Source organism: Stegodyphus dumicola, chromosome 3 (assembly GCF_044657685.1).
Source record: "Stegodyphus dumicola isolate Sdum_Otavi_A_Nest chromosome 3, ASM4465768v1".
Classification (NCBI taxonomy): Eukaryota; Metazoa; Arthropoda; class Arachnida; order Araneae; family Eresidae; genus Stegodyphus; species Stegodyphus dumicola.
Genome location: NC_140770.1, coordinates 243,429,544 through 243,451,481, shown reverse-complemented (window position 1 = coordinate 243,451,481; position 21,938 = coordinate 243,429,544). Strand labels below are relative to the sequence as shown.

Below are 21,938 nucleotides of genomic sequence, written 5' to 3'. Positions count from 1 at the left end.
GGAATGACTAGATTTAATGATGTTTAAAGTTACAAGAGTTTATAAAATTTATTCAATTCAGTCTTCGTTGAGCAATGATTGTTCAATTTATATTCAAACTACAATGTGAAATATATTCCTTTATTTCAAATGGCGATGAAAACGAAAAACTGAATTCCGATAAAGTCTCGAAACAATTTGAATAGAAAGCAAGAAAATGTTCTATCACATATCGCTCTCAATGCTTCTAATACCGGATGGTAAAGAAAGTCTGAAACTAATAGAATGAGAATGTGATCTAAGCTTACATTAGCAGTAGATATTTACTAATTACAAAGTCTTTGCATTAAACTACTTCGTTACTAGTTAGGCACTGCCCACTTAATTAGTAGTAGACAGTTAATAAATTACACAGTCAAGTAATCTTGCCACGAGATAAAGTTCGAGAGCGAATTTATTTGCATAAGATGCTCTTTTTATACAAATAGCTAAATCTCTGTATGTATCAGTTAGAGGAATCCTTTTTCCATCAGCAATGAATTTTCTGAGTAATTTCATTCAGCAATAGCTAAGGAAGATAAGGTAGTTTGAATTAACACAGATCTAGCTTCCATTTAAAACTTTTAAGAAACAATTAGCCGAAATAGCAATAAAATCAATTCAAATTCGTATATTTTAACGAAAAGGAGATTTTCAGTCAAAGAATAGCCTACAGTTACACAATAAAACTTTCTCGCCCTGATAACATAAATACTGACATAAGTAAAATAAAATATCTTTCATTACAGCAACTGGACAAACAAAATTAAAACTAGTTTTATAGTTAGTTTTTATTTGTTTCGCCCGTTGTTGATGTCTAGTGTTAAAATGTGATAGAAGTAAACTACTTTTTACTGGTGTTAAAGTTTCTCTTGTCGTAGTGTTTGGTTAATTTTTACAGCACCTTTATCAACAGAAAGTCTTAAAATGCTCACGCATCTTTCGCATTCCAAACCTTAAACAACTAACTTCTAGCCAGGAAAGAATAATTTGGTCCCTGGCTTTTGAACATTATTTTTTAGTTTAAGTGTCTTCGGTTTCTTAGTTAAATTTCCAGAGCTTTAATTATTCTTTATTAGAGAGAGTTATATCTCGGCTTTCAGGTTCCTAAACCATTTTTAGTTATATAAATTTAAACAGTTTCCCCTTAAAAATAGCGCTGTTTAACTTTAAAATGACTTATTCGAAATTTAAGACAGAAAAATTTAATGTCGTGAACAAAACCTTAGAAAAGTATTAATTTATCGAAGGTATTCATTCTCTTTGAAACCAGTGTCAGAAAAACTAAATCTAAATATTTTAATGCTTTGTAATAAACATTTTAAAATTTCTATTTCTGTAAAATTTTATTAAAACGTAAATAAGAATGCTCTTTATTCTCATACATTCGATATAACTATCATACGTTCTTTAAGATACTCTTAAATGCTCATTTTCATCACTCTGTAAATCATAACAACTGCTACTAAAATTATGCCTAACTGAAGTTCAGTTTCTGTGTTCTAAATTTTCTAAATTTAAATACTTAATGCATAAAATTATATTTCAAGTGTGATTATTAGCCCAGAAAGGCTATTAATTTCGTTTTCGCATTTTGTGTTGGTTCATTATAAATGTCGGTTCACTTTTCAAATTGTTGCCACCAAATATTAGAACCCTGTGTAATATTTAAAGAAATTAAATAATGAAGAATCTGCTTAAATGTATATGTGTTTTTCGCATTGTGATAAAACAACGGTACCTAGAGCCATTAAAATTTGAATAACGTAATCTTCTACTGAATATGGGCATCTGGAAGGCAAAATTTCGAATTTGAAATTTGTTTTATTACCTATTTCATATTTTGTAACCCTTTGACGAATTTTTGATTAACAAACTCAACGATTTCAAAGCGAGCGATGGCAATACTGTACGAGAAAAAATTTATCTCCAGCCCGCGAGACTGTGTATTGGAAATTCTAAAGCTATGTTCATTTTAAAATTATTTTGCGATATTGCTGTTGAATTGAACTTTATGGTTTAAGCCCGAAGAATATGATATTTAGTCAAGTAAGGCAGCACACAAAACGTTAAAAAAACGCTGCTTTGGGAACAATGTAAAATCTGAAAGCTTTCAGATTTATTTACTTTTAATCTTTTTTTAATGGTTAGAAAATACTTTGATGGTTCCCGAAGAGTCATTTATCCACTCCCAAATGTAGCCAAAGTTGTTAAATGAATTTCTATTACTTCGTTTTATAGCCTGAAATACCAGCGTTTCAAATTACTGTGCACAGAAAATTTCTGTAAAATATTTCGTAAGCCCGAATGATGTAAAGTGGAAACGCAGTTCCTTTTAATTTACGCAGAAAAATGTAAAAAACGTTCTCCGATACCAAAATTAATGTGTAAATTGATAGCAATAACATACAAGATTTTATAAATTACTAATGTATAGTTAATGGGGCGTAATAAACAGAAATATGTTAAAATTTCTATTTCTGTAATATTTTATTAAAACGTAACAAAATTTTACAGAAAGCACTTGTGCTTTAGTAAAGTTACATCTTCCGGAATCGCAAGGTAAGAAAGCTACCAAGAGCTGTTAGTTATGAAGCTATTGAACTAAACTGAATGGTAGGAGATAAATGAAGTAAACAGGAAGAACAAGATAAAGAAAAAGGTCCATGTTATTACAGTTTGATCAGTCAGGTCAATAGGTCTGTGATCGTCGGCTATGATGTACAGGAACATTTTTGCTAATTTTAATAAGAGCAGGGGGGAAATCGTTAATGAACTGATTGATTAAATTATTAAACCTTTTAACTTAGCCCTTCTCAATCTGTTGTCTTCAAAGCTTGCCCTCGTGGTCCTCCTAGGTAGCCAAAAAGAGTAAAATTTTAATTTAAATTAACTGCCTGCAAGTTTAAATTAACTATAGCTGAAATCTCAGAAACTTGAAATTACACATGGCAATCGTCTGTCACGTTTTCTTATAATATTGATATTTTACAAAATTCCTTACCTGTCATCCTACCATGAAATTCCACTCTAGTTTTAGCACCAAAACATGTATTTAAAGCATTATTATTATTGTGCTTCTCGTCATCCTTTAGCTGCATTTGTAACCGAGCCACAGACCATCACAATACGTAGAAGTACCGGACCTTCTTTTCATGTGTTTACTACTTTATTGCTTTGGAACCATGTTGAAATCGCACCTACGTCAATAAACTATAGATTTAAAATGTTGAAAACTGAGTGTGCTTTCATGTTACTTTTTCCATTTGTACCGTATATTTCCGTATATAAGCCGATCCGTTGTGCTTTTCTTATTCAAACCTTTATTCAACCTTCAAATGCCGTATATTAACTGAAATGCAAAAACGTATCTTGTAACATGTCACCATGGTGAAGAAAATGTTGCTAAGCGGGTAAAACTTGTGGAATATTTTCCAATCAAATCATTGGAAAGTAAAATGCCGGACGCCAGTTTAGTTTCAACTCTGGCATCCCTGTCTTGAAGATTGCACATTGATACCAATTCTTTGTAGTCTTGCATACGATATGCAATATGTGTGCTAGTCTTATTTTCTGTGCCATTTTATTTTTGTCTGAAAGAAGAGCGGGAAGAGAAATTCTTACCTGGCAAATTTCAATCTACAGATAATCGCGGTTGCTGAAAATTCTGGAAACTGTAAGGCTGCTTGGAATTTCTCGGCAAATGAAAAAGAAGTCGGTGAGTGCAGAAAGATGCTTGCATATTTCACCAACAACAAATCAACATTTCGAAAGTATAAAATCCCATTTTCGTAAAACGAATAATTTATTTCATTTACTTTTTTTTCATAAACATAAGAAATACAAACTAAAGAAATACAAATTAAGATAGTCAGCAATTTATCACTTATACCTGGCTAAGGCGAAAAGTGCCTACGTTTTTTACGAGATTAGCAGGTCCATATATAAGCCGAACCCTGTAATTTAGCTTCAAAAAAATTTCTAAAAATTCTAAGCTTATATACTGAAATGTACGATATTTATTCCGATAACGAACAAGAAATTTTAGACTCTCCCTGTTTCATTATAAAGTCGAAACAAAGGTAAAACTTCCATTTAGAATATTTTACTATTTTTATTTTTTACTCAATAACACGTAACTTATAAGAAATTGTACTATAAATATACAACAGACATTATACAGCAATGTTGGTTTGTTGCTTGTCTGTTAGTCCAATTACTGTTCAAAAGCACTAGAAATCCTTGTCATGCAATAGACGTTGATTGTTGTTTCTGCTATGCAGTGCCCATTCTACGTAATTTAAAATTGACTTTGAACCTGATATTTGAAAGAAACCCGACAACACCCGTTTTCTCGGCAATGCTAATAGCTCAGAATCAGTGCCTCATTATGATATTAATATCACTACCTAGAGCTATTAACGGAACATCTGATGTCACGTATATGTGTTAAAAAAGCGCGCTTTCCTACGTAAGAAATATTTGGAATTTGGATATTCTTGATTCTTGATGTGAGAGCGAAGCAAAACTTCAATACATTTTGTACAGGGTGGCCCAGAAGTCACTTTACATTTTGAAAATTAAATAACTTTTTTTCTATTAATATATTTCTTTTTCTCTTTTCAGAATTAAAAAATATAATCCCTGGAAATTTTTGGCATTGATAAGTTTACAACAGAACAACCAGTGAAGATAACTGAATTTTACTTTGAAAATGGACGGTCAATTGTTGCAACGCAAAGATATGCGCCATTTTAATGGTCGACATCCCCGTAGTAGGCCTGCAATAAGGAACTTAGTGACGCGTTTTCAAGGTTCAATTAGTGCAATCTTTAAAACCAGCAGATTTTCAGAAACGAGTAAATTATGCTGTCAGGTTTCAGAGAACTGCAATAATGACAATGAGTTTATTCACAAGTTGATCATGGGAGATGAAGCTCATTTCCATTTGAATGGACATGTGAATAAGCAAAAAATAAAAAAGAATTAATTAAATGCAGTCATTTAAGAAAACGTTATTTAATTTTCAAAATGTAAAGTGACTTCTGGGCCACCCTATATCACGAACTTTAGTCTATTTTATGTTTGAAAACGAGTGTATGGGAAACCTTGACACTGAAACATAAGATGAAATACGTATGGGTAAAATGCAAACGTGCCCAGTTTTTTTCCAACGATGTACCGAAGAACTGAATAAAGAACTAGAAGTTGTTTCTAATAAAGGTTCCACAACTAAAAAGGCCTTAGAACCTAGAAGAGTTCAAGTCTGCACATCTCAAAGAGCAGGTCACGCCATTCTATAGGTGGGACTTTAATACTTCTAATTATAATTAATAAAAAGTTGAGTGAAATATTATCCAAGAGCATCGATTAATACCCTTCTTGAGCGATACAGTTACACGCGGAATTTAATCTAAGTTACATACCGAAATACTATGGCTAATAATGTAGAGTTGAAGGGAAAGTTATGGGATTTTACTTAATCTGGAATTGGTAATGAATCCAGAAATACCTAGGAGACGTGAAACGAATTATCGCTATATCTGAAAGTAACCATACAGTCGTTGAAAGGTTTAAACAATTTATTTAAACAGAATTTAGAATATAAACCATTGTGCTCAGGCACAGCTCGTAGAACAGTCAAAGTCAATTAAAATGTAACTAGTAGCGAAAGACTACGCAATTTAAATATACTCGAAGCTGCTCAGTATTTCTACCCGGAGCGTCAAAATCAAATTGTCGACAGCAAACGTACCGCAAAGCCGAATAATTATTATTATCAGAATTGGCAGGATCTAGCACTTAGCGTGCACGCGCAGACAGAAAAACATTCTCTTAACATATAAAACCCTCAATTTAAATACTCGCTATCAAATTTACCAGTAAAAACGAAATATAGTGAACTGTGCAACAGCGCTTTAATAACTATATTTCAGTTTACTTCTACGCATTTGTGTGAGAAAGGATTTCATCACTAACTAAAATAAAAACCTGAAATCAATTTGATATATGTGCCAGTCTCAGACTTAATCTTATCAACATTCATCCAATAGCTTGGATTAATTACATTTTAAATAATGCAAAAATCAATTAACATTTGCATTACAGCAGCAATGTCAAGCTTAGGCAAAGTTTTAAATTATTTGTCAATAATGATTGCTGTTATTTACATTGCAAGTACGTTGGTGTACATAAATATCTTCGCCTACCACAAGACAATTATTAAATCTAAATGTTATCTGAAGATTCAAATCAAAATGGCATAAAAGATTTATGATATGAGAACTAGATGGAGACAAAGCGATTGCTTGAGCTGTATTTGGAGCAATGGTGATAGTTAAATCTTCAGTAGTTAAAAGCAGTGAAATTAGTTCATGATAATGTGGGATAATGTTTTAAAGATGTCAAGATAGTGACTCTATCCTTTGTTAAATGCCCAATTTCAACAAGTCCATACAATATACACCATACTGATAAATTCGTACGTTAATGGGCGAATCAAGCCTGCTTTCATGTAAGAATAGACATCGGTGTTGAAGGCCATTTGAATCTTATGTTACTATTCCGATTGCTTCGCAAGTTAGAAGCTATTACTGTTAGCACCGATTTTAACAAAATATTGTCAAGAAAATACGAACTTTGTCGTTTAAGCTCTTATACATTTAAATATTTCATTTCTTGTTATTGATAACAGGAAACACTTTCTTAAATTCCTCAGTACCAAATATTGCATGAAGTTTTTTATTGTTTTGAAAATATCAATAAAACCGGAAGCGTTAGAATTATTGTTAATGTTGTTAAACGCACAATAAAGTTTAGTTTCAAACGTTATTATCGCAGTAATATCTTCTTGAAAAAGACATCTATCAAACTGCTTGTAAGGACAGCACATTAATATTACATTTAATATATTTACATTTTTACAAATAAGTTAATATAAACAGAACTGACTTTGCGATACACTTTTATTTACGTCTTTTTCGTCGTCATTCTTTTACTGCGTCTACAAACTAACTCATCTAACTGCCAAGTGACAAACGAAAAACATTAAAAGAATTATACGAAGAGCAATCTGTGCGCCATCTGGTGTCCAACACTGGCACTATATTATCATATCTAATAGCAATATACTAGATTCAAGAACAGGGGAAGCTGGTAGATTTCGCGCTTATTGGATTTTAAATTTTTCCTGTTTGCAAAGCCTGTCAAAAGTTGGCTTCAATTTTCTTGTGTACTTTCTAAGCAGCAAAAGATTTTGCTCAAAATAGGAGGGCAACCCTTTTTTATCAAAAGGAATAAGCGGAACAAATCGGAAGGGAATGTTGCTTCATTTGTGAAGGAAAATAGTAATGAAACGTGAAAAACTAAACTATATGATTTCCAAAAGTGTTAGAAACTGGATTGGAACTAATCTTACACCTAAAGAAGGTAAATTTCTACGAAAGCAAAATATTTCAGAGCTATTAAATTGGCTAGCTAAGAAACCCTTTTGGATAATGTTCGCAGAACCACCGAACAAAAATTGTAATTTAATTGCCCAACATGATTAATTATAGAAGATTAGTTTATTTCTCTTTTTCGAACATAAGAACCGTGTTAGTTGATGAGACATTTTAACGCTCTTTTAGTCTGGTCAAAATATATAAAACCACACTGATAAGATATTCTAATAATTAAAATCGTAGGTGGGAATTTTAAAAATTAAAAAGCAAAAGTTATTGGCAGGTAAGAAAATGACCTAAAAGACGAACTTCTGGAGAATTCGAGCAATTCTGTAACTGAAAGGTTAAAAGGGAATGATAACAAGGTTATCATGATTTTTTCTAATAGAGGAATTTATTTAATGAAATCTTTTTCATGTTCTGATGGCAAGATGAATATTTATAAAGGCTTCGTCAATGACTACAGGAGGAAAACATTTTTATGGCAAACAATTTCAAATAATAAATTTTTTGAGAATTTTGAGAATACAATGATTCGAAGAACAAGTATGAGTAAAAAGAAGCCATTTTCTTTTTGTTTGAAGAATGACGTAGTTTTTTCGAGGGGAGTTAATATTAATGTGCTTATGGTAACTATACACAAAAATGCTTTCGGTAATCAGTAACGTTAAATTTAAATTCTTTGCGAATAATTAGAAAATCAAGGATTTCTAAGTATTCGCAAAGAATTTAAGAAGTGAAGTATATTGCCCGATGAATAGACGTCGATACGCATAAAAACTTCATTAAATCTTTACTAACGTTTTGAAACATGAACTTGTCAACATTGAGGATTCAGAAATAAAAAGGCAGATTTCCTGAGCAGTTAATTTCAAAATATTGCATACAAATGTTAGCAAGGGCTGGACTGATAAATTACCCATATTTAGTTCTTCAGTTTGACTAATCATTTAGTAATCATTTTGGAAACCGAATTGGCTCTGACTCAACTTTACTGAACGAAATTATGATGCATTATTTTGAGATGAAATTTTTGTAAAACTGATTTTTAGTTTCTAGCTTTGTTATGCTGATAACGATTTTTCGCCTTTTGATGGTAGTAAAGAAATTTTAACTAAGATATTATCTCTTATGAATTTGATTGTTCCAGCTATTTAGTTAACCAATTAGAATTCTAATTATCCGCAATGAATGCGATTTTAATACCACTATTTAACGCGAATCTATTTGGATTTTTCTGCCTCCCCATATTACTAAATCATGTCACCCTGCTAAATAAAAAAATAGTTTATTTTTACTTTCGATACACCGCGCTCTCAAAATTTATTTTTTAGAATCGATGATTTCTGATAAAATCATTTCTTTGAAGTTAGTTTTTCGTTGACAGAGGATTTTTCTCCCGCAGTCACGGAAAAAAAAGTAACCCAAAACTTTTTTGTCTTTGCTGTCAAACAGAAATTTCGCTGTTAGAAATAAACGTAATAACCTTGCAGTCACTCTATTTCATCATTCTGTCTGTTATAAAACTGCTCGAATCCCCAGAAATGTAAGCTTAGATCATTTTCTCAACTTCCTGTTAAATTCATTCTTCGATTCTTAAAGATCCAAACTCTGATTTTAATTCTTGAAGAATGTATTGCGAATGCTGTCTGTGTGGCTACACATACATCTGCAAAACTAAAAGAGGGTTAAATGTTTGCTACAAGAAACACAAACATTGTCTTCGAAATGGAGAAACAAACAGTTTTCTATTGCTGATCATAGTTGGGCACTTAATCATAATTTTGACTTGTCAATTAAGTTTCTTCATTTGGTAACTTGGATTTCATGTTGTTTCACAAGTTCACAAAAATGTATCCTTATTAGTTATTAACATTAATTCCAATCCAGTTCTTCTTAACGCTTCCAGAATTCTAAAATATGTTAGAATAGCGAAACGTTTCCGCTTATGCAATATGATAAAGCCTCAGAGAGATTCGCGAGTTATTTTTCTCGAACATAAGTAAGTAAAAGGTGTATTCGCAATATAATTTGTAGTTAATATTGCAGTTACAAAGACGGTAACTGTGAAAGAAATGGTGATCTGATTCAAATATAGTTTTGTCTACAAGATTGAAATAACACCTGCAATACTTTTAGCTCTTCCCACCGCACACAAGTGGAGACTTTTATTTTGCATCTCGGATCCCAAGGATTCCTCCAATTCCCGGCACCTAAGGATACCATTTGGAAAGCGTTATTCTAGTGCAACTTAAAGACGATTTTTTTTCACAAACAGTAGACCTAGAATTAAAAAAAAAATAAAAGAAAGGAAGAAAGAATAGAAAATAAAAGAAAATGTTGCTCAGTCCTGTTTGCAAAGCTTAGATGAAGCATGTGAAAACGCAGAAAACCCAAATCTATCACCACTGTGCGCATAAGGTCGAAGCAATTACCAAACTCCTTATCAGAAAAGCACAGAACTTCGTTTCCTTTTGTATTCTGCGAGCAGAAGAAGGGGGGCAAGCAGAAAATAGAGAGAAAGAAATCCATCGGTCTTGAAGGAATGGTTTCGTTTATTTTTTTCTTTTCCTTCTCTTCTATTTTCCCCTCTACCCGTTATTTCGAAGGTACATCCGTGATTACGCACTGGAATCGTTCCACCCTTTTTGTGATAGTATCGCCTATCTTAATTAAACGGTATGTTATATAACAAACACCATTTATTCACTGTTTGTGCAAGTTTCTGTTAACATAACCAGAAATTTACATCTGATATCTTTACCTTATCAGACAAGATGATTTAGTTCGAAGGAAATTAGATCACGAATCGTTAAGTACTTTTCCTGATAGTTTAATTTGATTTTGTTGAGTAGCTTATACAGAAATTCATTTCGGGAACATATTTTTACAAATATTAGATTTGGTATGCAGTCAGACGATAATATACCAACCTATCGGTTAGTGATAATTTTAATGCGAGTAAGCATGCAGCTTCAAATTTATTATCACGTGGCTATATATGCAGATCGGAATTTCCAAACAGTAGGGAAGATATACTGCGCTATTTTTCCTTCAATCTTCGTAGTTTTTCTTTCTGTTATTTCTTGAATCAAATTGCCTCGATTTTCCTAAATTCAGATTTTGATTAAACTACACGGGCCTACAAAATTAGTTTCTGAAAACCTTTTTTTATATATACCTATATGTTTTTGGGATGCAAAAAAACATTGAAATCTTTTTTACTTTACCAATACACACATATTCCAGGGCGCACTGTTTTATTGCAATCTATTTTAATTTGTTCTTCTCTAAATTATTCATTTACGCTACATTTTAAAAGTAAAGGAATTAATTATAAAATAATAAATAAACAAAATACTACATACTCAGTAGAGATTGGTTTAGATTGGATTGTTTTGATTACTCCAAAGTACTGCCTAAGGGAATGGAGAACTTCCTAAGAGAAAATGGCTGATATTCATTTACACACGGGAAAAATAGCAAAAGGCCTGTGCTGGCAACCAGTTCGATAGCTTTGAACCCAGGTCAAACTATCAATATTCAGCGGTCGTATCCGCTTAGTCATTGGTAGTATTAGAATTATCATTATTTATATTATGGCAAAGCACGTGTTGACTACCTGCCACAAAATAAGAAAAGGGATGTCTTCGTGGAGAACGCTCTAAGAGAAATTGGTTCATATTTACCTTGCGCATAGAGAAAATCACGAAAGCTCCTGCGCAGCCAGCCCTAGATTCCAAACCGGGTAAAGCTATCAGTGATTAGAGGCTACGCTAGTGTAGAAAGAAACTAGTTACTTTAGAAATCTAATGAAACTCCTTTCGTATATGGAAGCTAAGTTTAAAGCATAAATTCTGAAAAATTACTATCTAGCAAAATAACCTTTTCGGTGTAGTACACTGCTGATGCTCTTCGTTCTATACATTTATCACTAGAAATATTATTTGCATAAAATATTAAAATATATTTAATTAAAAAAACTATTTCTTAGTAAAAAACCCATGCAATACTTTTATACCTTTTGCCATTAAATATCAAATATTGTTCTTTTTCTTGTGCGAGGCTTCTGAATTTTCCCTGTGCAAAATTCAGCAGTAATCTGCAATCTCATTGATTATTCCAACAACCCCACTGCCTATTCCTCCCTTCTTTAATCGCTTGATGGAAACACTTTTCTTGTTCAAAATCGTAAAAACAACCTTGTATTTAGCGTAGGTATAATGAAACACTCAATCGATTTCGAGGGCAGCTAAAGGTCCCTCCTCATCCGGAGAAAGAAATACTTAGAAAGAAGAAAATAAAGGAGTCACAGAAACACGTGGTCCTTATCAGCACTGCACGTGGTTATAACTAGATTTTTAATCAGAGTTGCACTGGCCGCCTACTTTTACTGAACCAGGCTATCTGATCAAGCATAAAGGACAAGAAAAAATTAGCGAAATTAAAATAGGGTCAAATGTACCTTACGCTCAAAATCTGAACTTCAAATAATGGAAAGCAACCACTGAACGGATTTTTATACCCTCTGGTAGTACCAAACGCGAGGAGGTAACGCCATCTATCGGCAAAAATAACTGAATTAAGATAGTAGAATTTTAAAGGCATTAGGAAGGACTGGATTGGACTTCAAATCATTAACTAAACCTGCTAAATCTTTGTGAATGTGAAAAGCCTCAAGAAAATCCAATTCACCTATGGAAGAAGCCTTTTGGATAATTTTTGCAGACCCAAAATCAAAATTATGGTTAAAAGTCCAACTATGATACGCTAATTGAAGACTTGTTAATTTCGCCTTTTCTGGCATAAGATTCATGTTCCTTGATACGAAACTTCAACGCTCTTTTTGTTTGGCCAATATATCTTAAACCACACTGACACGATATACTATAAATTCCCCAAAAATTCAAGACCGAAACGCAATCTTTTAGAATCGAAGGGTGAATTTTATTAATAGGGGAGAAACCGACTTGAAAATTGAATTTCTGTAGAATCCGTGCAATTTCCTAGCTAATAGAAGGATAAAATGGAAGCACGACAAGGTCATTAATATTATTTCTAACAGTGGAATGTCTTCTTTGATGGGAATCTGAAAAATTTTTAACGGCTTTATCAATGATCACGGGAGAAAATCCACGGTCAATCGCAACTGCTCTCAAATAATTAAGTTCATTGGTAAGCAAAGATTCAGAGGAACAAACTTTAAGCGCGCGGAATACATAATAGTAAAAAGAAGCCATTTTTTGCTTAACAGGGTGGCATGACTTGGCATGGGGTGGTAAACAAACTGCAAAGGGTTTACGGTACACAGTGGTGCTAAAATCAGTTTCATTGCGGATTATAAGAATATCGAGGAAGGGGAGGGAATTGTTGGATTCAATTTCAAGAGTGAATTGGATGGCTGGATCAATTGAATTCATAATAGATAGAATCTCGGATAAATCGTCTTTATAACCATCAAAAAGTGCGAAAGTGTCGTCAACATACCGAATCCAAAGACGAAAAGATAATTTATCAAATAATTTCATCTCAAAATAGTGCATATAAATGTCAGCAAGTACCGGACTGAGAGGATTACCCATAGCCAATCCTTCAACTTGACGAAAATATGCATTTAGGAAAACAAAGAAACCGATAAAAAATAGAATTTCCTCGAAAATGCCGTTTGATAGCATAAACCAAATCCGAAAAACTAATGGCCACGTGGTGAAACAGTAAAATATTCTCGAAAATGCCGGTTGATATCACAAACCAGACTAGAAGAGAAACACGCTAATGTGACAATCAAAATCGTAAAAACAACCTTGTATTTAGCGTAGGTATAATGAAACACTCAATCGATTTCGAGGGCATTTTATCGGTTTACCACGTGCACTATTTTGACTTTCGTTGCTTCTTTCCACTTGGCTAATTGTTTTCAGTATTGGATGTTTCTCTCCTTTTGGAATGTTTTTGTCATATGTTGATGAAAATTGTCTTCATTATTTATTGGTGTTTTTTCATGTTATAAGTAATTACTTGTTTGGACTTTCGGAATTTTATTTCTTTTGTTCACTTGTTTCTTGCTTGTGTCCTTTTCACAATATGTCCACTGACAGGAACCGATTTTGTAAGTTACGCCTTTAAGCGTACAAAATTCTTGAATCATCTACAGTTTCTACTTAAATGCAAACATTAAAATATCATTCCCAAATTTATACATGTGAAATGTAGCCTTAAAGCTTCCGTTCACGTTTCAAAAATTTTGCATAAATTCAAATTGGCACTTCTTCGTCACATTATAAGGGACACACGCAAACATTTATCTAAAACTGAATTTGAATTATATTACCTCCATTTAAAAATTGCTAATTCCACTGAAAATTTTTCCTCTTTTGAACATACATCCTGGTCTAGAACCGATACCGTTTGTCAACGGCATAAAAATGTACTTATTTCTAAATTCCTTAAACTCACATACCAGTCAGATAGTCCCAACTATCTAGCTGATCTTCCCACTGTAAACGTTAACCCCATCGTTAATATCTCCAATAGGAATCTTTCGGAGGATCAGTTAAAAGTATTAAAATATAATTTCAACTTTTCAAAGACATCTAAACCTTCAATTCCTCAAATCATCGCCCCTATAGAGAAAGCCTTTAAATTCACCAAAATTTCGGAAACGCAGAAGGATACAATCCGCCACCTAATTACTCATAACGTTAATTTTAACAACAAATCTTTGGGTTCGAATCGTAGCAAAAAGGAAAATGAGATCTTACGTGAAATTCATTCTGATACTAATATCATTATCTCTAAAGCTGATAAGGGCGGACAGATCGTTGTTATGGACAAACACACATACATTATTGGAGTCTCTAAACTGATAAATGAAGGCCCATACTGCTCGATCCCTAAAGATCCTTCAACTTCGGACCTCACGAAAGTAAAAAGTGCTATTAAATCTTCCCACATTCTGCCAGCTCAGTTGAAGAAATCACTTATTCCACCTATTACTAATTGCGCTAGACTTTATGCTCTTCCAAAAGTCCACAAAACCGGTATTTCTTTTCGACCAATTGTTTCCAACATAGGTACTGCTTCATATCCTTTGGCCAAATATTTAGTTTCCAGATTTTCTCCTCTACTTGCTAACAATATTCACACTGAAAAAAGTTCTGTTGAAGTCATTGATAAACTTAAAAATATTTCTCCACTTCGTTCCATTATGGTTTCACTTGATGTCAAATCTCTGTTTACTAATGTTCCGGTCGAAGGAGCACTAAATTGTCTTGAAACTAGGCTTCGGGAATTTCACTTCACACATACTGAAATTAATGAGTTGGTTTCGCTTACTCGTTAAACTTACTGGTTAAAGTTTCTCTAAGTCAAACCCACTTTGTTTTCCAAAATGCATATTTTCGTCAAGTTGAAGAATTGGCTATGGGTAATCCTCTCAGTCCGGTACTTGCTCACATTTATATGCACTATTTTGAGATGAAATTATTTGATAAACTATCTTTTCGTCTTTGGATTCGGTATGTTGACGACACTTTCGCACTTTTGACGGTTATAAAGAGGATTTATCCGAGATTCTATCTATTATGAATTCAATTGATCCAGCCATCCAATTCACTCTTGAAATTGAATCCAACAATTCCCTCCCCTTCCTCGATATTCTTATAATCCGCAATGAAACTGATTTTAGCACCACTGTGTACCTTAAACCCTTTGCAGTTTGTTTACCACGCCAACCAAGTCATGCCACCCTGTTAAGCAAAAAATGGCTTCTTTTTACTATTATGTATTCCGCGCGCTTAAAGTTTGTTCCTCTGAATCTTTGCTTACCAATGAACTTAATTATTTGAGAGCAGTTGCGATTGACCGTGGATTTTCTCCCGTGATTATTGATAAAGCCGTTAAAAATTTTTCAGATTCCCATCAAAGAAGACATTCCACTGTTAGAAATAATATTAATGACCTTGTCGTGCTTCCATTTTATCCTTCTATTAGCTAGGAAATTGCACGGATTCTACAGAAATTCAATTTTCAAGTCGGTTTCTCCCCTATTAATAAAATTCACCCTTCGATTCTAAAAGATTGCGTTTCGGTCTTGAATTTTTGGGGAATTTATAGTATATCGTGTCAGTGTGGTTTAAGATATATTGGCCAAACAAAAAGAGCGTTGAAGTTTCGTATCAAGGAACATGAATCTTATGCCAGAAAAGGCGAAATTAACAAGTCTTCAATAGCGTATCATAGTTGGACTTTTAACCATAATTTTAATTTTGGGTCTGCAAAAATTATCCAAAAGGCTTCTTCCATAGGTGAATTGGATTTTCTTGAGGCTTTTCACATTCACAAAGATTTAGCAGGTTTAGTTAATGATTTGAAGTCCAATCCAGTCCTTCCTAATGCCTTTAAAATTCTACTATCTTAATTCAGTTATTTTTGCCGATAGATGGCGTTACCTCCTCGCGTTTGGTACTACCAGAGGGTATAAAAATCCGTTCGGTGGTTGTTTTCCATTATTTGAAGTTCAGATTTTGAGCGTAAGGTGCATTTGCCCCTCACTCCCTATTTTAACTTCGCTAATTTTTTTCTTCTCCTTTATGCTTGATCAAATAGCCTGGCTCAGTAAAAGGAGGCGGCCAGTGCAACTCTGATTAAAAATCTAGTTATAACCACGTGCAGTGCTGATAAAGACCACGTGTTTCTGTGACTCCTTTATTTTCTTCTTTCTAAGTATTTCTTTCTCCTGATGAGGAGAGACCTTTAGCTGCCCTCGAAATCGATTGAGTGTTTCATTATACCTACGCTAAATACAAGGTTGTTTTTACGATTTTGATTGTCACATTAGCGTGTTTCTCTTCTAGTCTACTTTTCTTGTTACTTGTATACACTGAAATTTTGTGGGAAAAGATCTGAGAGTTCATTTTAAAAGTGAAATCTTTTGGTTATGACGCAGCTTCAAGATCTGAATTTTTGTCACTGAGTTTTGTAATCGCAAGACACAGTTATTCTCCTTAATGTTATAAAATAAACTTAGTAAGGTCATTTTTAAAGCAATCGAAGGTTTCTTTTCAAATTTTTTCAAAAAAGCTCAAACATTTTATGTAATATGAATTTTTATGTCTTATTTGAAGAAAATACCTTCTTTCAGCTTAGTTTCCAATAAGAGGGGAATAGTATAGAGGTGCTGAGAACTATTTCTGTTTTGTGTCAATGCCTTCAAAAAATATTTCTTGAAACTCAGTTTCACGAGAAGCGTACTACAAAGAATTTTCAATAGCTAACAAGGCCCTGGAATAAAGTGTTTTGTACCTGGCTGAAAAGATTTCCTCAGTGCTCAGAGTTCTTACTGCCCTTGTTGAAGTTATGCTTTCTCTCACTCTCAAGTACGAAGCACAGGAATTTGATCGATCACCTTTAACCAAGACACAATGTTTTAAGTACTTCGAATATTTCCGTTCAGAAATATTCTGTTCTAATTATGTGAAGACTGATTCCAAATCTGCATTATTTTATCGAAAGCTGCAAAATGATACAGGAGCAGGAAAATCAAGTAGTACAGAATATTGACAACAGCAGAATGGATTAGCTGAAAAAAGGTTTTAAAAATTCTTAAATTTAAAGCTATATATATCCGTATTCAGAGCACCAAAATTGTTAAATATTAGTATACTAGTTAGCGTTGTTTGCTATTATCATCAACGAAGTATTAGAATCTAACAAAATTGAAATAGGGGATGAAAACGATAAAGAAATGATGTGGAGAAAAAGTGTTCCTTGCAAACCGATATTGTTCGAAAGCTGTGGATATACTTAATCAATAGCTTGAAGCTGAACATCTGAATTTCATTAAAATCATACAGTTATCAAAGATTATAATTTTAACTTAATTCCAATATGTAAAAGCCAGACATTGCTGAGAATTTCATAAATTATTTTCAAAAACTATCATTATAAAATATTTACATCTGATAAGATTTCGATATACATAAATATGCATTAAAACTTTTTATGCTTCCATTTTTTAGTTCCTTGTTTATTCACTTTAAAAGAAACTATTTTTGCAGTTTTTAATAACGCAGAAATTTCAGTCGACATGATCCATTAATCACTGTATACAGTTAATAGCATCCTCCGAACATGAGATTTGAGATTTCATTGGTAAATATTTTGTATGCAAATATAATGCAATCTTTCTTTTTTGTAAATTGTAAAAATGTATATATATTAAAAAATATAAAAGGCTAATTTTATAAAAATGAAGTTCAAACGTTTTTACCCTTAAGGGGACTGTATATTTTAGAAACAGATATTTTGATCTAAAACTCCTTTTTTCCCCTTATCCTCGATGAAAGTCTTATTTATGTTTCCAAAACTGTTTGAATTTTGTTCCTACGTTCAATTAAACAGGAGTGATGATGCTTTATTTGACACCTTGTCCTCGAAAATCATACCGGAAGTGCACAAGACGTAGATATTTAAAAGGCCAAAGTGAGAGTGTCAGAGTTGTTTACTTTTGTTTTGGGGGCTTAAAACTTTATTTAATTGCAATTTAAAGACCAAAAAGTATTTTTATGATTGCAACAAAACAAAGTTCTAGCATACTTTCAAGCTGTGTGTTATGAATTCACTAACGCATTTTCGCTCGTGTTGTTTACATTGCTGATAAGCGTTTTATTTTTATTTATTACTGAGTAATATTCATCAATTTTTATAGGTATAGATAGATATTGGTATAGATTAGGTATAGATATGGTAAATTAGTTATAGATATTGGTTATTACACTGCAAACGAGTATGAAAGGTTTGAAGTTAACCGTTATCCACAATTCGAAACGACATTCCATGTTTTGACTTTAAAAAGCAGAGAAGAGTTTTAAAAGCTGCGAGAAAGCAAAAAAAAAAAAAAAAAAAAAAAAAAGTAAATTCTGAAAAACAAGAAGGCATTAGATATAAATCAGGGTAATTTTAAGTTTACAAACTGATTAAAAGTAGGTAATCGAGTGTGAATTCTTTAAATGCGCTTATCTCGTTTTTTATTTTTCGTGTTTTAATGCTAACAAGAAACACAATATATTTACAAATTATGATTGAAATCTTATGCAATTCGGTATACATCTTTATAACACTTAATGTAAGGAGATATACTATTTACTAATTGATAAATGCATTTTTTATAAAGTTCTTATGTGTTAAACATGAATTTTAAAGAGAAAATATGCTTTTTCTTTGTTATATTACACATTCTAGCTTAAAAAAATGTTTATTGACTTCCTAGCTTTAAAATAATAGTCTACCTCCTTGAGAACATCCTTATGATGGGTTTGCATTTTACAAAATATGAAACTATATTATACTTTTTTTAATACAGTATTTCTAATTTACTGTAAATATTGCTGTTTTTTTTTTTTTTTTTGGCTTGTTTTCTTACTTTACTAATGTTTGTGCATTTACTACAAAATTAAATGCACAAACTTAAAATTAAAAACAAAAGTGGTCGAAGGTATACAGACCCCTTAACGGATACATTCTTAATTTGCTTTATCATATTGAACAAGACAATTTTGTTTTAATGGAAGTACTGTTAAGAGTAATATTAATGAATTTTGAATTTTTACTTCCTTAGACGAGGTAAATCAAGTATTCTAATCCGGAAAAATTTCGAATATCATATTTGAAACGAAATATCCACTCTGACAGCTCGCGAATCCTTTTGGACGATTTTTTTTTTTTTTTTTTTTTTTTTTTTTAATTATCTGAATGTACGTATAGAATTAAATACTTTTTTTTCCAAAATGGATTGTAAAATGGATTTAAAAGGGAATTTTTTGCGACATCTGTACGTAAGCGCATATTTATCTACCATAATTCAATAACGATTAGCCGTAGGTCATTGAAACTTTCTTAATGTTGTGCACTTGCAATCACTTGTATATATATATATATATATAATATATATATATACATGTGTGAGAGATAAGAATATATAAATCAGCTTTGTAATTTAATTAAAGAATAGGCTCATAATTCATTTTTAAAATATTTATTGAGTTTATTATTCATTGCGTCATTAATTCATTTATGTATTTCCCACTCGTAATAACTTTTCCGCACTGCCTCATTTCTAGATCATTTTGTGTCTCATGGCATACATAAAGTTGATGACGCAGCTTATTCGGAACTTAACGGAATTGAAACCTTTCTAACCTTCTCTTGGTGAACTTCCATATTGAATAACTGCGCACTTTTAGCTTGAACCTCTGTGCTCCTTGAACGATATTTTGCTGTGCTCTCTTTCTATCGCAACAGTATCTAGCAAAATAAACGTAGCAAGCGTAAGTATCTAAGCGTAGTATCGTAAGTGCTACTTTATAAGCGTAGTATCGTAAGTATGTAATAAGCGTAAGTATGCAAATTTCCTGGAAATAGGCACGATTAGAGTACCAAGTGAGTACATCAGTACTTCTCTCATTTTTTATTACATATATATATATATAAATATATATATACAAATATATGCATATATATATATATATAAAGAAATAAAAATAGGTTAAAAATTAGAATTAAAAAACTTTTTAAACTCGTCCTGCGCAATAGCTGCATTATTGAAGTAGAATAAACTTAAAGCATCTAAATTTATTATTAAATTGTAATAAAAGCAAGGCAATTCCTCTATAATATATAATACTTGCAAATATGCATAAGAGGTTTAACACACTATCAAAACAAATACATAGTAGAAGAATTCATAGTAGAACAAACTCGAGAAATAAAAATGCAAAAGTTAAAATATACAAAATTATACAAATAAAAATTAAACTCCAATTCAGAACTATGAAATTATGGGAAAATGAATTAGAGCTTCATAAAAGCCGATTAATATATTTCGAAAATATGCTTCGTTCTCCTTGTCCATTTGAAATCAAAAACCGTAAAAAGATTTCATCTTAATTTTAATAAGGAATTAATAATTTTCATCTTAATTCTTTGCTTTAATTTTTATAATTTTTAATAAAGACATCTTATTTTTAATAAAATGCATATAAAACTGAAAACTCGAATCTCAAATGTACCAGAATTTTCACTACACATTTTCGATACAGTTTGAAAAAAGAATATAACATAACATTGTGCCAAAAAGACAAATAAAAAACCATGGAACTTTACATCACGTACATTGAAATTCAAAAAAACAAATTGGTCTAAAGCCAATATATGCTGAAACAAAATCAAAAGCAAGTGAGAATAAAGGGCAGAACTAATAGCCATTTAAACAAAACTAAAAATATTTGGAGGTCTCCTGATTATGCTAAAGTAAGCTTTTAATACCAAGAAAACAAGAAACTGTACATAGAGATTTCTATAAATAAATAAAAAGTCAAATCTGAGTCTTAAACAGCTAAAAGCTGAAAAGCCTATTTGAAACAGTAATTGAAAAAAGTTGAAAAACACAATATTACTGAAATCTCAACACGATCTTCTATGCGTAATCAAACTCTGAATTCTAAAGATGACCAAACGGTGTTCTTGCTGAAGAAAGTAGAATTCAAACTGCTTTGGAGAAGCCGCTATTTTGAACTTCTTAGAAAAAGTATGCGATAAGCTTTGGAGTGTCCAATAGCAGAACTAAGTATTTTAACATGTGTTCAAAATGTCTTACCCTGTTAAACTTTGTGTGTAGGGGTGTCAATGGTTGAGTGCGGTCTGTAAAAATTATTACCGATGAGGAGGGGAGTGATCATCAACCCAAAATGACGGCGTAAGAAACTTCTAAAAGAAGCTGCCCTCTGTAAAATCGTAGAGCGCGAAAACAGAACTGGCTCAAAGTTGCGGAAAAGGAAAAATTAGAAACTCTAATTTCCCATTTCAGAATATTTACATTTTTTATACTGTTGCGATAGGAAGAAATCAGAGCGAAAAAGCGTCCAAGAGGCAACACAAGTAAAAGTGAGCAATTATCCAATATGGCTCCATATATAATATCCAATCAGCAAAGATGACTTTAGTTTAGGCTACTTGTTAAGAGAAACGTTTCAGTTCTCGAAATTTTGTGTTCAGGTTCCGAATCAGCTGCGTCATCAGAGTTGCGCAAGCCATGTGACATAGACTGATCAAGAAATGACGCAGTCCAGAAAAGTATTATTTCAAAATTTGCGATTTTAGATGTCGTTTAGAACTTGTCTTGTAACTTCCATGTCAATAGCTCGTCATCTCTGAATCGCTCCAGTTGGCTCCACAGAAGTTTGACTTCCTGCACCTTTCCCATTTCCTCCCTGCACTTTCTTAGTTATTCACCAGCTGGAACCAGCCCCATTCTATCGTCATTTAACGGCAGCGCATCTTAGCGCTTCTTCTCCATATACAGCCACTTACTTAGGAGCAAATCCAAAGACAGGGCCACAGTGGCTAAATGCTTGTGCACCACCTTGTTCCACGATCAGGCTATAGCAACTGTTCACGTGACGCTTGTGAAAAACAAGGTTA

At 32.4% G+C, this 21,938-nt stretch overlaps 1 long non-coding RNA gene across 1 annotated transcript in view; it reads right to left on the bottom strand.

The window, feature by feature from the left end:
* Window positions 1–428: 428 nt before the first annotated feature.
* The window catches only part of LOC146998306 (uncharacterized), a 94,135-nt gene continuing 72,625 nt past the window's right edge, over window positions 429–21,938 (bottom strand). Inside the window, exon 3 of the long non-coding RNA XR_015040059.1 lies at window positions 429–547. This is a non-coding gene — a long non-coding RNA (uncharacterized LOC146998306). The remainder of the gene's footprint in view (window positions 548–21,938) is intronic.